Source organism: Accipiter gentilis, chromosome 23 (genome assembly GCF_929443795.1).
Source record: "Accipiter gentilis chromosome 23, bAccGen1.1, whole genome shotgun sequence".
In the NCBI taxonomy this organism is placed as follows: domain Eukaryota; kingdom Metazoa; phylum Chordata; class Aves; order Accipitriformes; family Accipitridae; genus Astur; species Astur gentilis.
Genome location: NC_064902.1, coordinates 13,968,383 through 13,990,903, shown reverse-complemented (window position 1 = coordinate 13,990,903; position 22,521 = coordinate 13,968,383). Strand labels below are relative to the sequence as shown.

General features: G+C 44.0%; 1 protein-coding gene across 4 annotated transcripts in view; it reads right to left on the bottom strand.

Moving 5' to 3' along the window:
- The window catches only part of PLXNB1 (plexin B1), an 83,891-nt gene that overhangs the window by 41,972 nt on the left and 19,398 nt on the right, over window positions 1-22,521 (bottom strand). For 2 of the 4 annotated variants that reach the window (XM_049827176.1, XM_049827178.1), the window contains exon 2: window positions 17,431-17,492. The gene's annotated coding sequence lies outside the window, so the exon portion shown is untranslated. Of the gene's footprint in view, window positions 1-2,333; window positions 2,389-17,430; window positions 17,493-20,065; window positions 20,184-22,521 lie in introns of those variants that run through there. The other 2 variants (XM_049827177.1, XM_049827179.1) reach the window with 2 other exon arrangements.

The following is a 22,521-nucleotide window of genomic DNA, read 5'->3' as shown; positions in this document are numbered from 1 at the left end:
TACTGGGGAAAGTTTCACATGCCCAGGACTTGTACTAAATTTACGGAATGAACAGTCCAAAGCACAGATTCATCAATCCAGGGACATAACCTAAGGAGAAGAGTCTTATCTGTGCTATGACAGAAGGCGTTTCAAGCATTGAAGTTGATCGCTACGCTTTTAACATCAGAAAAAGCCATGTTTAACCAGACTCCTGCACAACTCTTTCCTATGATGCTATATTGGAAATTCTCCAGGACAGGACCACATTCCTACAGCAGCTGCACATCGCATACACTGTTAACAAGCAACACCACAGTAAGACAAACCTCTGTCCAAGACAAACACAACCTGCAGGACCATTGTTTAAATAAACAGTAGCTGGGCTCCCATTCAGAGCAAACTAATAACCCCTTTGCTCTGTATTTGATCTAGATATCATAATTAATCCTTCTCTCTCTTATCACCTATGGCTATCAACAGCCTCTTTTGGGTCCAAGACTCTTCCACTAGTGCTTCAGAAGAAACCTTCCCATGCCATATCTGCCACTGAGCTTCACCCACCCAAGCAGGACCTAGGTACCAGGATGAGGCCTCCAGAGAGTCAGTCATAGTGGCTCCCAGCCACTCCCCTGGGGCCACCAGTCTGCCCCCAGCCCTGCCAAGCCAGCCCTGGCAGGCCCCTATCTCCTTGGGCAGATGCAGCACGTCCAGGCAAGGGGGAGACCATCTTGTCCTGCTCACTTGTTACTGCACTTTCCAGGGAGAAGTCTCTCGCTGGCACTCATCTCTCCACAGCAACTCTATCAGTACTGTAAAAGGCAATTTAAACATGTGTGCTCTGTGGACAGTGCTCTGTTCCTTCACCATCCCATGCCTCAAAGTTCAGGCAAAGCCAGATGGGGTGGGTGTTAGACAGATCCAAGGAACCACCAGACCTGTTCTGTTCCTCTCCAGAGGATCTTTAGATCAACTCCTCTTGAAATCCACTGTGACCCACCCAAGCCATGCCACAGATGGGAACAACTGTCCTGAACAGCATGGGGAATCTCACAGCATAGTAGAAACATGGTAATAAATACCTGCAACATTTAGATTAATGCTTTCTGGGCAGCAGCACCATCTTATTTGAACTGAGAAGTAGATGGTGATGCAGCTGTGAATCTACTCCCTTCCCTCCCTCTTGCAGACAAGGTATCCAAGCTACACACAGCTACACAGATGCCAAGCTGGGCCAGGGGCTCAATAGAGCTGATGGGTACAGTATCTCCTCCAGAACTGATCTGTAATACGCTGTGCTCATTTTGGTGACTCAGCTCCTCAGGGGTGATGTTAATTTTGTAGTGAAAGCTAAGAAAACTATCATTGCTTCCCTCCTACAGCATCACCCCTCTTGGATTTTCTTGGTAAGCTCAAAGTGCTATTAGCCCAGAAGTGCTTAGAGCACAGAGGTGGAAAAAAATCTGCAGCATTTCAAGAGAAGACTACTCCAGCATTTACTGCAGCACTTAACCAGTTTAGGTCACAAACTTCTCACCACACAGACTGTGTCTTCCACTTGTTCTGTACAGCACCCAGCGTGCAGAAAATACAGTAACAATGGTGAGAACAATAACTATAAGACTCTAGATTCATCCTTTATTTTACTGCTATTAAAAAAAAAAAAAAGAAAAAAGACAAAACCCAAAACCTCAAAACCAACCCACAAAAAACTGCTTTCCAGCTCCTTTGTCAGTAAAACAGGCATCTTTGCTCTACTAAATGACCATTTGAGAGGATTAGTCTACTTGTGAAATCCAGCGGATGGAAGGTATTATAAATACAAGACATTATTAAATATAGGCTTTGTGAAGCTCTGGAAAAGCTCCACTTCACATGGTTATTGTAGGTAAGTAGGTAGTACTGTCAGGATATACCCAGACACAGGAATGCTGGCTCTAGGCTGGCAGCTTTCCCCCTGAGCACACAGCCACCGATTCACACCATACCAGCACTGTGTTTAGGTTACTCGCACACTAGGGCTTTTGTTTGCCACGATAATGGACACTTGGTGTTTTCTGCTCTCAGTGCTATGAACACACTGTGCTTCACCCAGATTTGCAAACAGTGCTGAACTAGCCTTAGAGTCTCTTTCCAGGGTGGTGAGAGAGTGCGTTGTAGCACTTGACAGAGGTCCTCATCATGCAGGAGATATTATCTGTGAAGCATGGTGAGTGATATTTATAAAGCCAGCAAGCAGACACGTGTAGACTGAAGGACGGAGCTCTAACTTAACTATATCACCTTGGGTTTATATCAGTAGAGGATATCTTGCCCCAGCTCCAACATGCGAGTTATTTTTTATGCATTTTCACCATTTTTATTGGAGGAAACTGTATTCAAGGAACTACTTAATCACACAACTGCCTTGGTACCTCTGCATAGCCAACATGCAGACATCACAGTGGCTTGTTGTGCAATTCTGTCTGGAGTCTCCTCAGTTTCAAAGCTTAAAATGCCTGCAAACAAAACAACAGGCTGATGACCATCCAACAGCAGGAGCTTGACTATGTTGTGACAGAGCCACACTGACATGGAGAAGAGAGTCTTTGATCTGGAAGCAGCTGAGGATCACAAGGCATCATTACACTACACCACTTACAGGAATCTCTAATCTTCTAACTAATGCAACCCTCCTATGCCAGCACTTACACAGTAAAATCAGCATGTCTCTTTGGAATTTACAAATTCTGAAATACTGGCTTTCTGGCTACAGGTCATGCCTACAAGCTGCAAGACTCTGCTCTGTCTGCCACATAGCATCACTGACAACTGCTGGGGCAGAGCTAACATGCATACATGCCACCAGTGGTTGAACTCAAAACACAGTGCATGACACCATTCTAGCAACACAAATCCTTTTACAAGCTCTCTGATCTGTAGTTGAATCTATCAGTAATCTTTCACTGAAAGCATTTTACCTATTGGAAAGCCTGTACTGGAAGAGATGGAAAAGCAACTAGCCTTTCATTCCAGTAGACCACAATCAAAAGCAGATCCTGCTGTGGTCAAAGCTCTGACCTGAAGCTCTTCTTGTTTCACTCACTAATATCTCCCTAGAAATCACTTTGTTAAGAGCTAGTCCTCAAGGGTGTTCCAGGTTAGAAACTACTCTCTAGTCCTCATGACTCTGGGAAAAGAGGGCAGCTGAGAAGACACAAAGAAAAAAAAAAAGGTAGTACAGTATGTTCTGCAAGCTAGTTCTAATCACTTAGAGCAATGAGTAAACATTGAATATTGTGCTCTTTGTTGCTCTTTGCTGAAAAGCCATTAGCAAATGAACTTGTATTTATTGCTAGGTAAGCATTCATTAGAAATGAGCACAAGTCTGTGTGGCTATCAGTAGTTAGAAGCATTCCCATTCTACATGAAAATTGAGATTAAAAAAAGCCAGCAATGTCTTTTGATTCAATTTTCCAAGTTGTTTCTCAAGCATGGACATCAATGCCTTTTTTATTCTTGCTCTTCAGTTAAGCCCATCACAATCTCTCTGGGAGGACAGGAAGGAGGAGGATAACCTACATTTAAATCTGATGGTTTCATGACAGGCCACACTACTGAGCTCTTTATGGATTTACTGAACCGTTCTGCTTCCTGTGCTCACTGCTAGTGTATAACACAGCTGTTACAGACAGATTGCACTAAAAGTGTGTAGCCTTTAATTAATTCTGAAGGCAATTGCCAAGGCTTAAAGATTCTTTTTAAATATTCCATTTTTTGGATGAATTCCCGTTAAATAGGAAAATGCTCCAGACAATACTCTGAACATTGCCTCTAACACACTGTAAAATATTAATATCCAAATGATACTTTTGAGTTTCATTTATTTAATCTGGATCACAACAGAAGGGCTAGAGGATTAGTCAGTTCTGCCACAGAATATTTATATCACATCCACAAAACAACAACCAATAACATGGAAGCAATGGCACTATTTTGTTACTTGGAATTTGAAATAAGACCGTGTTTTCTGTGGCACTATTTTTACCTCTCTGACCTCACATATCCCTCTCAGACACTACTTATTTACTAAAGAAACAAACCCAGAATTCATTTGGACACATTTTAGCAGCGTATCAACACGTAAAGATTATTTCAATCCTCACAGATTATTTCCCTAATACCACATCCTATCCCCCAAACATAGGGAGGTCACATAATGTTCCAACTTCTAGGCTAGATTTCATACTCAACACCAATCCCAGCAGAATTATCCTTGGAAAAAAGTAGGCCCCTGAAATTTGCACCTGCAGTTTCCACTGTATCATTTGCAGAGCCAACCCACAGCAAGAGCACTAAAAGATTTAAACATTAAAAGCATAATTCTTCCAGCTGCATGACAACTCTTGTGCTCCAGCACATTCAAACCACCCAGCAGCAGGAAGATGACCACTGCTGTGTTTTCTGCACAAAAGCCCTGAATTACAGCCCCCCTTCTAAGCATCATAAGCTCAACAGAGACTTGCTGTTTTCTGCTGTGAAAGATGACATTCCCATTAAATAAATTTTTTTGAGTCTTATTTACTACTACCAGGCCAGTTCCCTGCTCTGCTGTTTAAGAACACTCACAACAAGCAGCTCCAGCAGAGATGAACACAAACCTCTGTTTTCCAAATAAAATTGACCCCAAGGAGAACCCCAAGTCCAAGCCATCCTGTCAGAGCAGGACTGGTACAGGCAAGGGAGTTCTGATATACCAGATGTGAGTAACACCAAACCTGAGGTCAAAATAACTCAAAAAACCCTTTAAAGACAAAATAGCAAATCTGAAATACCAAGGGAAGATAACAAAAAACCCTGTACTTTCAGGCTACAGAATTAATAGCATTGTTAGATAAACACTTGAGAAAAATCATGTTTTCCAAACCCTTGACAGTTACTGCTGACCATTACAATGCACTTCTCTGTATGGGGGTTGAAGAAGTTATACTAAAACAATGTTGCACAAAATACTTTGTCAACTTTGTGATACTAGTGCCATTTTAATGATGCTTGCGAGTTGTTAGGGTTCTTTGGAAAAACGGTAGAAAGTGCTTCTACAACCCTGGGCCTACCTAAATATTAATTTTAGCCCTACTAGAATTCATTGATGGTAGTGGACAAGTAGTTCCCTATAACAGCTCTAGCATAACCAATCTTTTCTCTTGCACACAGGAAAATGTGTTATAAATACTAGTTTAAGCTTCCAGTTAATGGTTAATGAAGAGTTAATGATTAATACAATGATTTATAAAAAGTTTACAAACAAGACAAACTACACAAACATTTACAAGGCATATAAAGCAACCACAAGCTGCTTGCTATTAAAAGAAGCTCTCTTCAGATATTCTGTCATTGTAAATTGAGGGTTGACTTTTCACTTTACCATCTTCTCAAACACTAACAAAATGTGAACTCAAGTACCATGTTGTATATCTATTTTTAAAAGGGGAAAGCAAGTCAGCTGTTAGTTTCTCAGTATCTTAACAAAACCAATGGATAACTTTTTGCCAGTGTTATACATTTGAAGATTGGAGTTCTTTAGGATCTGCTCCAACCTTCTGCATAATCACACTACAGAACACCACTAAACAATCTCTTCTTCTAGCCCACGAACTCCTGACTAAAGTCTCCCAGTAAAAGCAGAATTTTTTCTTAGCACTCCTAAATTATAGAAACCACTCCCTTAACCCAGCAAGGTGATCCCTGAGGGTTATTTACCCAAAGTAAAATGCCTCATCATTTTGTCTAACTTTGCTTGTCACAGGATCTCCCAAGTCAACGAAGCTTCTAGTTGCTTTTTGCATGAACAGTTTGAAAACTAATTCTTCTTAATCCTCCTTGGGCAAGAAGATAATGACAGCTATTCTAACTCAGAGGTCCACCTACAGAGAAACCAGCTTCAGCAACAGACAATAATAGTTGTGTAAGTAGTAGTATAAGGGCAGACAAGCATAAGGCAATCCTTCCCCTATACATCCTGGCAGCTTGGGCATTCCTGAATCGCAGATTGCAGCCCCATGCAATCCTTTGGATGGACACATTAGGTAGTCTGAGCTGCTTCAGTCAGAAAGAATTAACTTTTCTTGTAGCTCTTTGACCCCTTTCCAGTTTGTCAGCATCTTTTTTGTTGTTGTTGTTAATGTACCTGACCTGGATGAGAATCCCCTTTTCACAGCACCTGACCCAGATACACTACCCCTTGGCTTCCTAATGCTGCACACAGAGCAAATGTTACTTCCTCCAGTTCAACCCACCACTCCTCCACTACCTGCCCAAGAACCTCCTGCTCTTCTAGCTGCCACATCACATGTGGCCAAGTCTGTATCCAGCCAAATACCATCAGTGACTCAAATATTCTTCCAGGAAACTAGTTAGGAAAAAAATATCCTGTTCTCCAGGCTTTAATGTGTTGAGTACATTCAGAGAGCCTAGATAGGTTTAATCCAGCTGTAATAGAACCCTGCTGGCAAAGTGGGGCTCACTGAAGTTACCCATCCAATTCACCCTGCTGTGCAAATCCACCATTTCTACACAAATCTACATAAATCTAAGCCCATCATCCCCCATAGAAATAAATTTTCTTGTGGAAGTTCGAGAACCCAATTGTTAATCAAAATACAGACTAATACTGGAGCAAAGAGAAATCCCTGCGGTACCCAGGGAATTCTAAGAGCAGATTTCCCATTTCCAGTTAACTGAGATCCAAGAGCTACTTTTTAATCTGTTTAATATGAACTAAACTGATCTTTTAAAAGAACTGTCAACTAAGGCTCTTGGGGAAAAAAAAAGTTAAGCTATTGTAGAATTAAAGTTACACTCCCTATCATGATTTAATAAGTAGTTAAAAGACAGGAAACCAAAAGTGGAAGAGTTTCCCGTCAGAGGAAGGTTATCAGTGAGATCTGCCAAGAATTTGTTCTGCAACCTGCACTGTTCAATATGTTCGCATAAGATCTATGAAGAGCAATATGTCTAAGAGTGGCATATTATTTAAAAAATTATTCATCACAATCAAATTCAGAAAAGACTGCAAAAAGTGACAGAACTCATGCACTCCCTAAGTAACTACACAATATCTTCGATGTCAATAAATACCAAAACAACCAACACAAAATACTCTAATTACATAAGCACAACAGGATCCAAATTAGCTGTTACCACTCAGGAAAACTTTGGAAACTTGGTAAGTCGGTTCAGTATTTAGTATTAGGCAAAAAGGCAAATACAACCTTTGGATTGATAGGAAAGAAAACACACATCACCACTATGTTGCTGAATGCTGCAGGCAGTTCTGATTCCCACATCTGAAAAAGGAGACAGAATGACAGAAAGGACAACAAAGATGATCAAAAGCATGGAGCAGCTTCCATATAAGGAGAGCTTGAGCAGAGTAGGACTTTGGATGGACAAAGAAACAACCAGGGAGAAGATATGGAAAATTTAAGAGATCTGAAACATGACAAAGCGTCAACATGAAAAACATGGAATCATTGACTACCATGTCTTACAATGCAGAAACAAGAAAGCACCCACCAAAGTTACAGACAACTTTTCTAAGCCAGTTCAAGGATATCGTCATGGGATGTAGAATATTTTAAACAGCATTTTAAATGCACAAATAAGTTGTAGAGCCCACTGCTGTAGGATGTCATGGAATCTAGAAACATAAACAAGTTAGAAGAGGGATTATATAAATTAATGGAAAATAGATATAGTCGAGATCAGGTGATTAGATACAACTCCTGGCCAAGGTGGGTCCTAAACTGATGATGGTCATAAGCTGGGAATCAAATGAAGAGGGGAGAAAAAAACCAAAAAACAAAAAACACCAAACCAAATCCACCACATTATACATGCCCTGTTTCTTACAGTCCTCATTAAGTGTCTGCTTCTGGATCTTGTCAAAGACAGGATACTGAGCTACAAAGAGCTTTGCAATTTGCCCCAGGATGACACTTCTATTTAAACTTCTTATTTTATGGTACATTTATAGATTTTATTTATTTTTAAATATTAAGAATGTAACTTTAGCCCTGCCTAATTGCATATTTAGGAAGCCGGAAGCCTAACCTCATGGACTATTTCAAAAGGCATTATCTATCATATTAACATTCAGATACCATCTAACTGAATCCTGACAGCTCAGCACAAAAGTTAATGCAGAACACAGCAGCAAAGCAAGCATCATCCTCAGCAGACTGGGAAACCAAAGCAAAGGCCAGAGCCACAGTGCACAAAAGTGGCAGAATTGAGTTTAACACACCAACAGTCCCTCTTCCAGGAACATCTCTTCCCTGTCTGCTAAATGTTTGACGGAAACTTCTCAGATACTGAGTGAATAAAACAGATAACATGTTTGCCATACGTACAGCTAAGCATTGGGTAGCATTCAACAGAACTGCTATTGCTAAAAGTAGGTCAGGACCATCCGTTCTAAACAGGGAGAAAGGAAAGCTAAAGCACACCAGGCTATTTGGCCAGGTATTACAGAAAACTTTTGTCTGGTATTTCATCACTACTTCAAACAGACGTGATTCATATTTTACCGGCCTCCACCTCAAACAAGGCACGCCTTCCCAACCACACTGCCCTCTCTGTCATTAGGGGCACCTCTCCCCAGCCTCAGCCAGAATCCTCCTGTTCTCAGTTTTGGTTCCACAGGCTATGAAAGCCAGAGTCCTGCTCTGCACTAGCTGCATTAGCTATTCTGTGTTGATTTCTATAAAGCAGAAATGCCCAACTGTTTCATCCAGAAATGGCCAGGACAGCACACTATCTTCTCAATGTAATCACTTCTGCCTTAGAGTCTATTTTCCTTGGCAGGGTGCCCTCCAGAAGGGAGGGAGGAGACCTCCTGCAACCAGCACATGCTTCCCAGAGAACAGCACCGTGACCCCTAACCAAGCTCTCATGTCCCAGACGCAAAGGCCACACTCCCAAGAAAAGTCCTTTTGCATCTAGCCTGGCCTTGCAGTAACCTAGCAAGAGACAAAAGGAACTTCAAATGTCCTGCAAAACTCCCGTGAAAGGAAGCCTGTCCTACACTTGCACCCCAAGAGGAAAACCATGGTCTCCAAGCCAGCATCAGCCCTGCAGGATTGCACAGTGGAAGGGAGAACAGAGAGACCTACCACAAAAGCAGTTCATGCTAGCAGTGCTACAGACCACAAGCAGACACACAAGGACCACATCCCGAACTCCACCATCCAGTTGTCAAGATGCAAATCAGAACCATTAAACACTGGAGCCTGCCTTGAATAAACCCTTTCGCTCTGCAGACACCAAGCAGTGCAGGGTGCTCTGACCTGTTAAAGAACAGCATTTCTTCAACACCCCAGAAATCTTCAAATTTAGTACCACAACAGCTCTATAAAGAATTAATACACCTTGGATAGACAGGAAGGAATTCTTCTCCTTGGAGTTTTCCTTCATTTCAAATAAAATTCACTTTTCTGCCCTCCACAGTAATCTTCTGGAGAACCATACAGCTTGACAGCAGTTTGGCAGTCTTCTATCATTCCAAAAGTGTCAGCAGTTCTGGCTACAGCCATGAATACAGGCGGTAACATGCAAATAAATTTAATGCAGTGCAACCACATGAGTAGCATCTACCCCCTCCCATCCAGAAGAGACAGCAAAAATCAACAGAATTCCACATCACTACCACAATCTGCTTGTGGTTTGCCTTCAAACCAAGTTGGGGTATAGTCTATCTTGTATTACTCAACTCATTTTAAGCATTATCAGAAATGAAGCTTTGATCAATTAATCTTCCATAAATTAGTGCCTAAGCCTGGAAGGCTATTAGTAGTCAGCTACAAACTATTAGGCTCAATATTCTGGTAATTAGGTTACACAAGTCTGCTAGATAATGATCCAAATTGAGGTGGCCAGACATTTTCTTCCACCTCTGCAAGCCAATACCAAGGCTTTCATAAGGCCAGGAACAGATAGCAACACACCATGTTGTTCAAAAAGCCTGGGGATCTTCCCAAGTTGCTCATAACATGCATAAAACACAATAGCTCCCACTGCACTACTGCAGAAGACTGAACAGGCTGGGTGCAGACTTGAGAGCCAGGATCAACTCTGCACCAGTCTCAGCCCCAAGCAATGACCCTTTGCCAGGCTAGGATCTTTGAGATCCGGTGCTTCCAAATGTAGTATAACACAGAATGGTGGCACAGGAATCATCCATGAAGGGCTCTCAAGGTGCATGTGGTCTAGGAGCCACAGGCTGGCAGCAGCAATGCAGCATACTCTTCCACCCTACAATCACAGCCCTCCACCCCAGACATTGTCCACACTTACCATAGAATCATAGAATTGTTTAGGTTGGAAAAGACCTTTAAGATCATAGAGTCCAACCGTCAACCCAATACCACCATGCCCACTTAACCATGTCCTGAACTTGGAAGTTCTTGTTTCAAGGATAAAAATTCAGAGCATCAGACTGCATATGGATAGGGGTGGGAGGACTACTACTGTGCATGGGCCATCAGGCAATGCTCTTCATTCATACCCCTGTGAGTCCACAATCTGGAGGAGTGAAAATGAGCAACGTTAAAATTAAGCAGCAAAGGAAGCAGAAGCTAGAACATTGCACGATTTGGTACTCGGAGAAATAAACCATCTGGAGCAAAAGTTCTTCAGTCACTTTGTTAGGCAGACATCTAGTCACACCTTACCCAGAACAAGGAATTTTATTACAAGACAAAATTCACCATAAGAAATTTTAACACCATGAAGTGGCTTTGCAACATGAGTTTCTGTTCTTATCTGTATACTCAGATTGAAGAGATCCTAACTTTTTCTGGCAAAATATTTGAGCTCCTGGTCCTGTTCAGGGCTGAGAAAGCTGCTTTGGTGCTGTCCTAAAGGCACCAAGGTTCAGAATTGGCTACCTGTTCACAGCAGCCATGAATTTTAAAGGCTTTTTGGTTGAGACTGTTCTCCATCTGGTTTGCTACCCTCCCACCTTCACAGTCTGACAGCCACTGGCTGGGCAGGACAGACTGGCTCTTCCCTTTGCCTTTCAATGAAGCCCAGACCTTCACCCTACGGCCACAGAGATGCACTAACAGGTCTGCCGCGTAAACTGCAGTGCTAGTCTGAAACGCAAACTGCTATGAGCAGGAATTTCAGCCAGTATAACAGGCTGACTATTGGCATTTCAGAGAATACTACCTTGCCAGGATCACCCCTGGGCAAAACTGCCCAGGAGACAGGAAAACCAGATTTACAGCAGTTTGTTAGGAATAGCACTGAGAGTTTTACATCTGAGCAGCTGCTCTTCTGCTGGAAGGAACAGGTAGACAGAGCAGAGAAGCTGGTAAGGAGAACAAGGAAAAAGTATGCACATCTGTTCTGATAGGATAAACCATAGCCTGTGGTCAGCACAGTTTTGTTTGCAGACTGTCCCAGTGCCAGGCACTCTTCCTGTCATTTTAAGCTATATACTCCACACAGCAGGGACTGTGCCTTCCTCTGGGAAAGGAAACTGCTCAACTCTGCCATAGCATATGTAACTAATCAAAGCCCCACAACAACACGGCTCAGACAGCACTCTTCAGACATATACACAGACCAAACTGAACAATCGGCCACCTAATGTCAACCCAGAAGGCCACGGTGGAGCTGACACAAGTTCAGTATCATAAAAATGTTTTAAATTAAACCTTTTCAGGGCTTAGTGGGAAATACACTAGTTGAAATCATGGACCAGCTAGGAAAAGAAAAGATCATACAGGCTAAAGATGGGTTCAAACTAAATCTAATCTGGTCAGACTATCTGGAGAATGGCAGACAGCTCCAGCACTCACAGGAACAAGCAGAGAAAGAATCAGAGCTGGAATAAAACTACTGATGAAAACAATAATTGAGAAATTGAGAGTGAACAGGAAGGATGCTCTCTAAATGGTGTAACAACCGAGCCCATTAATACTCTGCAATGATGAGACTTCTGGTTTGGGAGAGAGATTTCTTCCTGAATCAAACAGCTGACTAAATAGGTGCAACATGTCAAGATGATAGGGAAACAATCAACAGGAAAGGAACCTAAGCCCACTCCAGAGTCCCAGTCTTCCCCAACATGACCCTTATCCTAATCCTGTGTGTGGTTCACCTGGCTTCTCATCTCAGCCCCAGGCCTGTCTGTACTCCTCATAGTTGGTAAGTTGAGAATGCAACTTCTCAGCCAGTCCATGGAGTGACTTTCACTATAGAGTATGAGATGCAGACAAGTCAGTTTCTATATCCTTGCAAAGGGGCTATAGTTCCCCAAAATACATCAGCTCAGTTTTCAATCATAAGAGCATGCCTCCAAAAATATAAGTCATCTTAGTTCTGCTACTGGGCAGCTTTCCATAGCTGTTCCCCAAGGACCACAGCAGCAAAGTTAGTCAATGAAAGGTTAAAAAAAAAAAAATGGAGAGGGGAATACTACCTAACAGCAGAGACCCTGTCCCTAGGGACAAAAAGACAAATAGCCCAACATTGTTCTCCTTCTGAAAGGAGTTATTCAAATGAACAACTAGGGCTGGTCTCTACTGAGCCCTCTGCAGATTTGGGTAAGCATCTAAAACCAAGTGCAAGTCCAGACTTTCAAGGGTGAAGCATCTAGAAGCGAGCCCTATTTTTGAGTTATTTTAAAATGTTTAGACAGGACCTAAAATAAGACCAGTGTTTTGAGTACTTCTGAAGAGTATGAACCTCACGTAGGCCATGACATTTTTAGTTTGAAAACGCTTTGGAACAGGGGTTGTACTGTTTATACATCTGCTTATCACCCATTTTAGCTCAAATTAAGTTACAGTCCATTACCAGGCAAGAAGCACTTTTTTAAATGGGAGAAATTCAAACAAGTAAGATTTAGGCTATCAGCAGTAAGACAGTATCTGTAACTCAGACCATCTCAAAGCAGCAGGAACAGTATATGCCACAGAGAAAGGGAGAAAGTCAACTTCTCTGCTTAGAATATTTGTCTTCACACTACCCTTCCTAGCTGCATAGCTTTCAGAAATATACTCTCCATCTCTCTTCAAACTCAACAGTCTGCAGACTCCAACAGCCCACAGGCAATGGCTTTAGCAAGTAAGAGGTGCATGCAGTATATCACAAGCAGCACAGAACTAACCTAGAAGACAAGCTGTGCCAGTCTCTGTTTTCACAAGTTTCATTTGTATACCCCTTCCCGCTCCATGCTGACAAACCAGGTTGCAGTTGTCTGGCTCTGGCGATGGCCTGAAACGTTAAGTACAAAGTAAGCACATAATAGCACTTCACCTCTCTGATCGCTCTCCCAGGCTTCAACAACATGCAGCTCAGGGATTTCTTGGGATAGAAGTGGTTTCTATGCATTTAGTAACCTTCAATAACTCCTTCTATGGAGATGCCCTGCGTCCTCAAATACACACAGACATCTGGCATTCAAAACATCCTGTGGCAAGAAGCTTCCCAGGTTAACTGCACACACCAAGGACTAAGTCATTATTTGTTTTTAAGTTTACTACATGCTGGCTCCATTCAATACCTATTCATACTTGCAATGGAAGAGACAAAAAAAGATTGCTCCCCCTCTAACCTTCCATGCTATTCAGGATTTGAAGATAAGTATCACTCATCACTTTTCAGGTAGAAGACTCCCAGTTTATTCAGTTGCTCTTTGTATGGAAGGTAATTCTCGCCTTTGGTCACTGCTACTGCTGTTCCATTTCTAATAACTGAAAATACCTTTTTTTAAGATGCAACGGTTTTCCTAAAGCTGCAGAAAACTCAGCTTCCATATGAGCTGGAGAAACTAGTGTGATGATTTTAAATACAGCAGGGATTCCCAACTGCTATAGTGAAGTGCTACTTAAAATATACAGCATAACTTCTTAAACTGAGTTTGCTCAAAAGCAAATTTACTTTCAAGCCACAGCACCCAGCTACACCTTCTTCTTCCAGAGTAGGGTGTATTTCTCAAAAACCTTATATCCCCATTAGTGCTTTGAAAGTACAAATAACATCCTTATATTTGATTTAGCCTGCTCTGATGGAGGATATATTCCTTTTGACAAAGGTTGCATGCCAGAGCTTTATTCTGTCATATGTTCTTAATGAACATTTCAATCCATCAATTTTTTTTTCATCAAGTATAGGCATAATATTTAGTGATTTCCTGATGCTATATAAAACAACAATATCCTTAACAGACCTTGTTCTTCTAGAGTCATTTAAGAATACTTGATTTTAGACACTGTTTTTGTCATGACTCCCTCAAAATCCAAAGTGAGTTTTTCCACAAACAAATGTTCTTCCTACATTCTTGATTATCAGATATAGGACTTTGCTATTTATACACACTTAGCTCACTAAGCAACCTAAACTTCCCTGTCAGGCTGAAATATCTGGCTTTTCTCTGTCCTTTGCCAGTTTCACTATTAGAAATTAAGCATTTTTAAGATGCAGAGATGTAGAAGTGTAACTGAAATAAAAACGTAAGGCCATTAAAACTCAACAGAATTCAAAAGAGGGCAGAGTTACAATACCCAGTGCTAACAGCTTTTTAAAAAATATAAACCTACCTCACAATTTAGGGCTTTGAACCATTCTTTAAGGGTTAGAAGGAACACCTCAACCCACAAACAGCCCATAACTGGTCCTGATCAAAGGGGAGAACCCTCCTCTCAAGGTGGTGGATATCAAACAACACACAGGACCCAAAAATTCATCTAATCGAGCCTCTAAGTTGAGCTCAGCTATTCCTGTTTCTTCCACTAGATCAGCTGGTCAAAGCACTTAGCTCTTCCTAGAAGCTGAGCTTCTAGAATTCAGTGCAGGAGACGCTGACCACATCTTTGGTAACATCAAACTATGCCAACCATGAGAGTTACATAAAACCTGTACCTGGAACATAACACCAGGGCTTATTTTCACATAAGGCATTCACCTGTCTAAGTATTACACCGGCGGTGCTTTTAGAGGCAAAATGTAGAAACAGATTTAGAATTTTATTCCTTACCCCACTGTGGGTATGTGTGGGTCTGCATTATTTTTCCAGTGAAAGAAGCTCAGATACTACCAGACCAAGAATGTAGCTGTTACAAGGTTAAATACTTCCACAAATGGAGCATACACACCTAGTGAAGAAGAGCTCAGCATGCAGTGGGAGACATCTTGGAAACAGAACTGCAAGTCAAGATGCAAGACCAGAGAGTAATCTGGACTATTCTTTCATTGAAGTGCCACATTTGGAACTGGAGCTGGAGTTTGAGGTAGCTATGCAGAGGTTTTACATCACATATGAAGGAAGTAACGTGGAACGTGGCCCCAGGTCTAGAAATGCCCCAAGCCCCCACTATTCTGACCACTTTGCAGAGAACACATGATGCAGAACTGCTTGCCAGGTATAGGAAGCGATGAGAAAGAAATGTCTACAATGAATACACATCATCACAGTTTGGAAAAATATGCCCTCCACCCCCAGACGATGAGGGTTTCTCCTGAAGAATTCTTACCTTGCACACAGCACAGCAGTTTTATGTTTATCTTTAAGAAAAAAAAAGTGGTGGTCCACAGAAAATAGGGCAGAAAATCAGTCCCTACACTGTTTAAAAAGGAAGGGAGAGAAGAGGAGAGAACAAGTAACACTCCTAGATAACATCATTCTTGTGTAGCCAGTGTAGCAATTTGAAGTAGAGCATGACTCGGGTAATAACCGTAACTCACAGTTCAGAAGTTCGTTTGTTCAGCCACCATCTTTTGCACTTAAAGGTACTGAAAAATATGTCCTCTAGTGCTCTTCGGCTGGAACAGCACTTTTTCAATAGGATCTGGACAGAATTAGTTTGATATCTCAAAAAATACAACATGCAGACCTCTGTCTTCCCTATGGTCTTCTATTTTTTATGTACCCTGAAAGGAGGCATCTAGAAGAGACTGGCCTGAATTCAAGTCATCTCAAGTACTTACTCATTCCCTATTTCAAACAGCTTTGATTTAGTGGTTTTACTTGAACCACCCAGAGCAATGCAAAGCTGAGGAAATCAGACTCACCGATCTTTGTACAGGTGTTATATGTACTCAGGATTTATTCTTGGAGGCTCCAGATTGAAACAGGTTTTCTGAAAACTTGCTCTTTACCATCCAAGAATTCAATCCAGGTCTACTATCAAACTGAAACCACACAGGCTGCACATGCAGAGAAGTCTGGGCTAGGGGTTGCTGTCTGGCTTTGTTCATTGTTTTTAGTTCTGCTGAGCCCTTCTGCTGCTATAACTGCAAGCCCAACAAGGAGACATCCTTCTGATGAAGCGCTCCTGTACTCCCAGTGCTCTAACGTGATATTCATCTCTCCAGTGCAAGAGTCAGTGAGTCATCTAAATCAGCACTTAGTGTCCAGGTGCCAGGGTTTCACTCCCCAGCCAGAAGTTCATGCAGATCTGCAGATCTCCAGCAGTTCATTCAGTCTGGGATCTCTGCTTACCAACCTATATTTGATATTCAAATTCCCATATTCAAATTCACATACACATTCACTTACAGAGTGCTTCACCAGGCAAACTGAAACAGGAGTTGTAACTATCCTGTTTAACAGGAAGCAGCCTGAAAGGAGAAATCAGTTTCAGGGAGACATTTCTTCAAGGGTCTATAGCTGTCAACACCACAGAGCTCAGCCAGCACAAAGCAGCTCACCACACTACATGGTGATTGACAGCCAGATATGAACATCACCCCTGCTCCAGGAGACTGTCTTCAGATTTGACAACACTCACTGGCCCATTTCTGGCCATAGATCACCATCAGAAATTAGCTTTTTTTGTTTTGTTTGTTTCCATCTGTAGGTTAAACTCATTCCCTCGTACAGAGCATTCAAAGTTTAAAATTTATTTTTTTACATCGCAACAGAGATGGAAGTGCAGCACCAGAGGTGCCAAGAAGATTCTTGCAAAAGTTGTAGAGTGGCCTGACTTAGGCAGCACTGCAACCCACAGATCCCAACCAGTCCCTCAAGAAAGGGGGGGTGCAGCTTGGGAGGAGGACAAAGACAAAGACAAAAATGGCAAGCAAATAGACAGGCAACCTTTAGAAATAAATACATCTGCTTACAGCAGAACTCTACGGATCAAAGCTTCTGTTGAAGAGATGCCCTCCGCCCTTCATAGGATTTCCTTACATAAAGGGAATGTTCCCTTTGCAAAGGGAACAGGTGTTTATTCTCACATACAGCCACTCACTCCAAGTAGACCACATGCCTGGTGAACCCACTCATCCAACTAATCACAGGTGGTATAGTTCATCAAGTGGGTTCATTATGCAGCAGCATCAAGAGGCTGCCCAGCATTGCACTGGCCACACAAACTGAGATGATCAGGAACATGGAGAAGCCCAGCAGGCTGCAGCAATCGATGGGCATCCCAGTGCTGACTCCCGTCGCGTTTTGCTTACCATCTGGACTCTTGGGAACGTTGAGACACCTTCATTTCTCTTATTGAAGAGTGTGCCTCAAGCTGGAAAAAACAACATAACATGAAATGCAAAGACTATTTTTCCAATAAATTAAATCTCTGTTGCACTTGACTCCCACTGTGGTTCCCTTCCCCCTGAGAAGGCAAGGTCTGGCCAGCTGCACAAAGTCCAGGCAGCCCTGGGAAAACAATGGGATCTTTTTCTTGCCAGAACGAGCCTTCCAGTTCACCCTTCTAACCATGGCACGGAGGACACCCCCAGTGTGTCTGCAGGGGAGAGGAGTCTGTTGGCATAGCAACAGTACACCCTAACTCGCTGCTAATGAACAGGGATAAAATGTTTTGTTCTCATTAGGAAAAATACAGACACATTCCTGATTGGTGAGTAATGTCTCTGCCTCTGGGAGATTAGCTCAGAGCTGTGCAGCCTGAAACAGCCTCAATTCAGCCCACTGCAGTGCTTCCCTTGAACAGCTACTCTCCAAGGACCACACGTCTCTCAAGGGCAAGCCTACAGAGCCTTCTGTAGCACTTTGCCTTCAGGCCTGAGACAGCTCAAGGCAAGAATAATGAGAAGAGGTTTGACAGGAGCAAACCAGAACCAGCACAATGGCAACACCCTCCCCCCCCCCCCCCCTCCTCCCTGCAGGAGCACAGCAGAAAAGCCAGCTCTCACTGGTGCATTTGCTGCACCTGGGTCCCAAGCTACCACCACAGCAGGCAAGTTTCTCTTTGTGCATCCACTGCAGGTCTGCCTTGCGCAGGGCTCAAATCAGCCTGTGACTCCAGCTCCCGCTCCAGCCACATTTCCCATTGCTGGGTGAGTAAATGGACAGAGCAAAGAGCTGCAATACACTCAAAAGCAGAGCTCAGCCACCATTAGGCGCCTGGGTGCAGAAAACCAAACAAGGGCTGCTGCCTACCAGTCTTTATCAGGATTTTGACATCTAACAAGCAAGATCCACCAGGAGGAATCACTTTGGAGTTTGCAGAATATTTGCACAGACACTGTTGTTTCATCACTCACGTCTGTGTCTGGGTGCTGACCAGGCTACAATCTTGGCCTTGCAAGAAATAAAGCCTCTGCCGGACACAGGTAATGCTACTTCCCAAACCCTCTTCCCTCCAGATCCTCCTGCCACAGGGGCCAGCACAGCAAGTGGGAGGATCACAGTACTTCACCCTTTGCAAAGAGGATCTGGGGCAGAAGCAAGGCCAGACACCCCATGCACAAAGAAAAATCCAGTCTCTAACCACATTTTTGCCAGGCTTTTTGGCATAACCTGGTCTGCACAGCACAAACACAGCCCAGCAGAATTAAACCATGGAATTGCACTGAGCCCATGGTTCATCTCTCCTTTATGCTACTACTGGGTCCCATTCACTCACATCAGTTTGCCTCGCCCTGAATTCAGAAGCTGTTGAGAACAGGGACTGCACACCTTAGTCCTCAGAGGCGACTTGAGAGAGTACTTCCAGGGGTTGAGTAGGTAGTCTAGCTCCCTTCTCCCTCTACTGGGAAACTGGTGCCGGCCAGGATTAGTAGCCCACGCAGAGATACACTCAGCTCCAAAGCAAACTGGAATGTGGCAGAGCCCTCTCACTCTCCCAGCCCCCTGTACTGCTGATGGAGAAATGGTGGGATTTGGGCTCCGAGACAGCTGCAGGCTGTGCTCTGAGCACCAACTAACTCCCTTCCCCGGTCCCTCAGACTTTCACCTGCTCTTCCCCCTCTTCCCACTCCTCAGGGCTTCAAACAGCTCAACTCAGCAGCTCAAAATGGTGCAGGACGAGAAGGTGGAGTCAGCATCAAGAAGGGCCCTGCTGTCCTAACGCCTCTGAGAAACTTGCACATCCTATGGGGAACGATGCTCCTTCAAACGCTACTGCTCTCGCTCAGCTGCAAAACTTGTACGTTAACCTGTGCTGTGATCTGCTCATGGAACTGCTGGGACTTGATTTCTACTTTACATCCTTGCAGCTGAGAAATAATTTATTTCAGTCCCCTAGGCAGGAACTCGATTGCCTGCAAAGCCATCTCGGTCTGCCTAAAGGAGGAAAATAAACCCATGATCTTACCGAGCAGCCGGCCGAGCGGCGACAGACCCCAGCCTTGGCCAGCAGCCCCTGTCCAGCTTGCGGTGAAGCTCAAATCCCTCCCAGCCCACCACAAGGCTAGAGGGGCCAGGGGTACTGTTTTCCAGCCTCCGGGCATTTTACTTTACTCGTTCCAGGCCAGATCCCTCCCCCAGCCCTGGTCAGAAAGGAAAAGCCGTGGGAATGGAGCTCAACACCCCGAGGTAGGCTCACCCCCAGCCTACAAGGAGCGCTTAACTCCCTCCGCGCCGGCGGGCAGCCCTCCGCAGAGACTGCAGCCGCAGGGACGGCTTGCTGGCAGGCCCTCCAGCAAAGGGTTACGGCTCCAGGACTGGCCCCATCCTGCTCCCCAGGCCTTCGCTTCCCCGCATTGACAGGCACTGCGCAGGGGTCGGCTGGCCTGCACCACAGCCCTCAGTGTTGTGCCATCGAGCGGGAGGACAGCCAAGGGCAGACCTGCCACTCACCCACCACAGTTCCTCGCTTTCCCAGGACGGCCGCCGCTCCTGCTGCCCTACCTTTCAGTGTTTTCATCGTCCACCAGCACACAGACAGCAAGCCACGAGAGGAGACCACTCTCCATCTTTCCCTGCTCCCAGCAAGTCCCAGAAGCTGCCCTCTTAACAGAAAGATATCTTCATCGCTGCGCCAAAGCACGTTTTCTTCCTTTTGCTCCACATGCTGCTGTACAAAAGCCGTGCTGCCTACAAAGCAGACCTCGCTCAGCGCAGAGCATGCGGTCAGCAATCAGCCGGCATGTCAGGAGTTAAGTTAGCATTTCCATTCTCCTGACCTGCACCAACGCTGGCTGAATATCGAGCTATTCTTTGCAGCTTGATAAAGCATGAGAAAGCTGAAGGCCTCACACACTCCTCTTTTCACAGCTTGGCCCGCTGCCCACAAGCTGTCACTCCCTGGCACCCAGGGCAAAGAGAGAGAAGGAGGCCAAGCTGCAGCCAGCTGCAATGAATCACTCGCTCCCCCCGGTCCCCTCCTCCCCAGGGAGCCTGGATCCCTCCTTCCGGCAAGGGGATAATGTCTGCCTGGCTACGCTGGCTTCTTTCACAGAAAAAAAACATCCTTTTGGGGGTGGGGGGTGACCCTCCTATTGCAAAAGCTGCTGCCACAGAAAAGCGCAAAGCATCTCCCAGCAAGACTAAAGTATGAGGACTTCTGCTCAGCAGCTGGATGGGAACGCACTCCTGCAAGTGTTCAGCACAAACAGCACTTAAAAATCTGATGTTGGCCACTTGTCTAAATTGCAGGAAATTCTGGAGGAAGGCTCAGGCACAGAATCTGATTTGAAGGAGACTGCCTATCCCTTCATGCCCTGCTCATGCAAAATTTGTTTTGGGGACTGATTCCCATTGCAGTCCTTTCCTAGTCCCCCTTCTCCCCCTCCCTACAACATCCAGCCCAATTACCATGTTTGATCCATGCCCTTCTAACCACCACCACCCCTCATCCCCTCATGTTTATTTTGATGGGTTCCATCATACTAACTGCTTCCCCACATCACAGTTCATTCTTCATTTTTTAACGTGAAGCAGCAGAGGGAAATACATCCAAATCTCAGGGTCAGTTGAATCCAAGACAGAAAACACAGCTGAGAAGGCACAGGAACACCAAGGTCATCGTGTGCCTTCCTTGCGCTATAGGCCCAAGTTTGGAGAGCAAAGCCTTTGCATAGTAAAAATGTCAGCTGCTTGCTTTCTGAGGAAGGGGATATTCATTGATAAAACACATACAAACTCAGCCCCTCACCATCAGCCTAAGCATGAACTAACAGTGGCACATGGGTCCACACGGCACATGGGATACTTCCATCCACTTATTTTTGTCTCCAGCAGAGAAGTTGTTCACTGCACAGTAGGCGGTCCCTGCCTGAAGAGTCGCATCTCTCTCCCAGTACAGAGAAAGGAGCTGCAAACTGCAGTTTTACTGGGAGAAGGGTATAACCCCAAGCCTGGCAAAGGCAAAGTCTCACTGCCCCCAAGGAGGGATGAGATGTTGCCTTCCCAACAGCATATGCTGCCACCTCCAGCACTCCGCTCCTCCACTAGCAAATCTCTAACCTTCCCTGTCCCAGTGCCTTATATCCCTAACAGCCATACAATAGTGTATACACCCCTTTCCTCTGTAAGGCAGCCAATTAGGCTACAAGTTACCAGCAGACAGGTTACGCTGAGTGTACTTCAAATTCAGTCAGTTCCAGGGCAGGATTATATACATTTCTCTTGCCTCCCCCTGCACTTCTGGGGTGATGAAGGAAGAGTTGCACAGTTCCCACCTCACAGCCAATGCATATTCAAACAGTGAGAAACTCATCAACTTTGGGTCACCCAAGCAAACTACAGAGGGTTTCTTTTATTATTATTGTTGTTTGGGTTTTCAGGGGGTTTGTTTTTGCAAAATCTGGAACAGTACAAAACAAAATGTAAATCATGAAAAGAAACTCTCCCTCTTTTTTTTTTTTTAAAAAAAAAACACCAAAACAAAAACACAGAAGTGGGAAGAACCTTCACTATTCCTAAAGCTATTTTCATCACAAACTAAACCGAGTCTTAAAAACACTTTCGGGGACACAGGCTGTCAAGAATCACAGGTAACCACATTCAATGCCATTTTATCACATACTCTGTCAAATGACACACTACATATGGATTTATCCCTTATGATACATTTATACCACTTTGTAGGGTTTCTCTCGCACTCTTATACATCTACATCAATAAGTGCCTTCTCCACAACACCTGCAGCTACAAAACTAGTATATTGAAAAGATTATTACACTGAGCATCCATAAGTTAGCAAGCTCTGGAACTCAGGTTACCTCTTCTGCAAATCAAATACAAAACACTTCTTAACTGTACAGACACACACGCAGAGTTTTGCTGCGGGAATGCTAGCTCATTCAGCATCACCCTCCTCTGTCAGAGGGATCTCTAAATGCAAAGCTTAATAGAAACAGTTA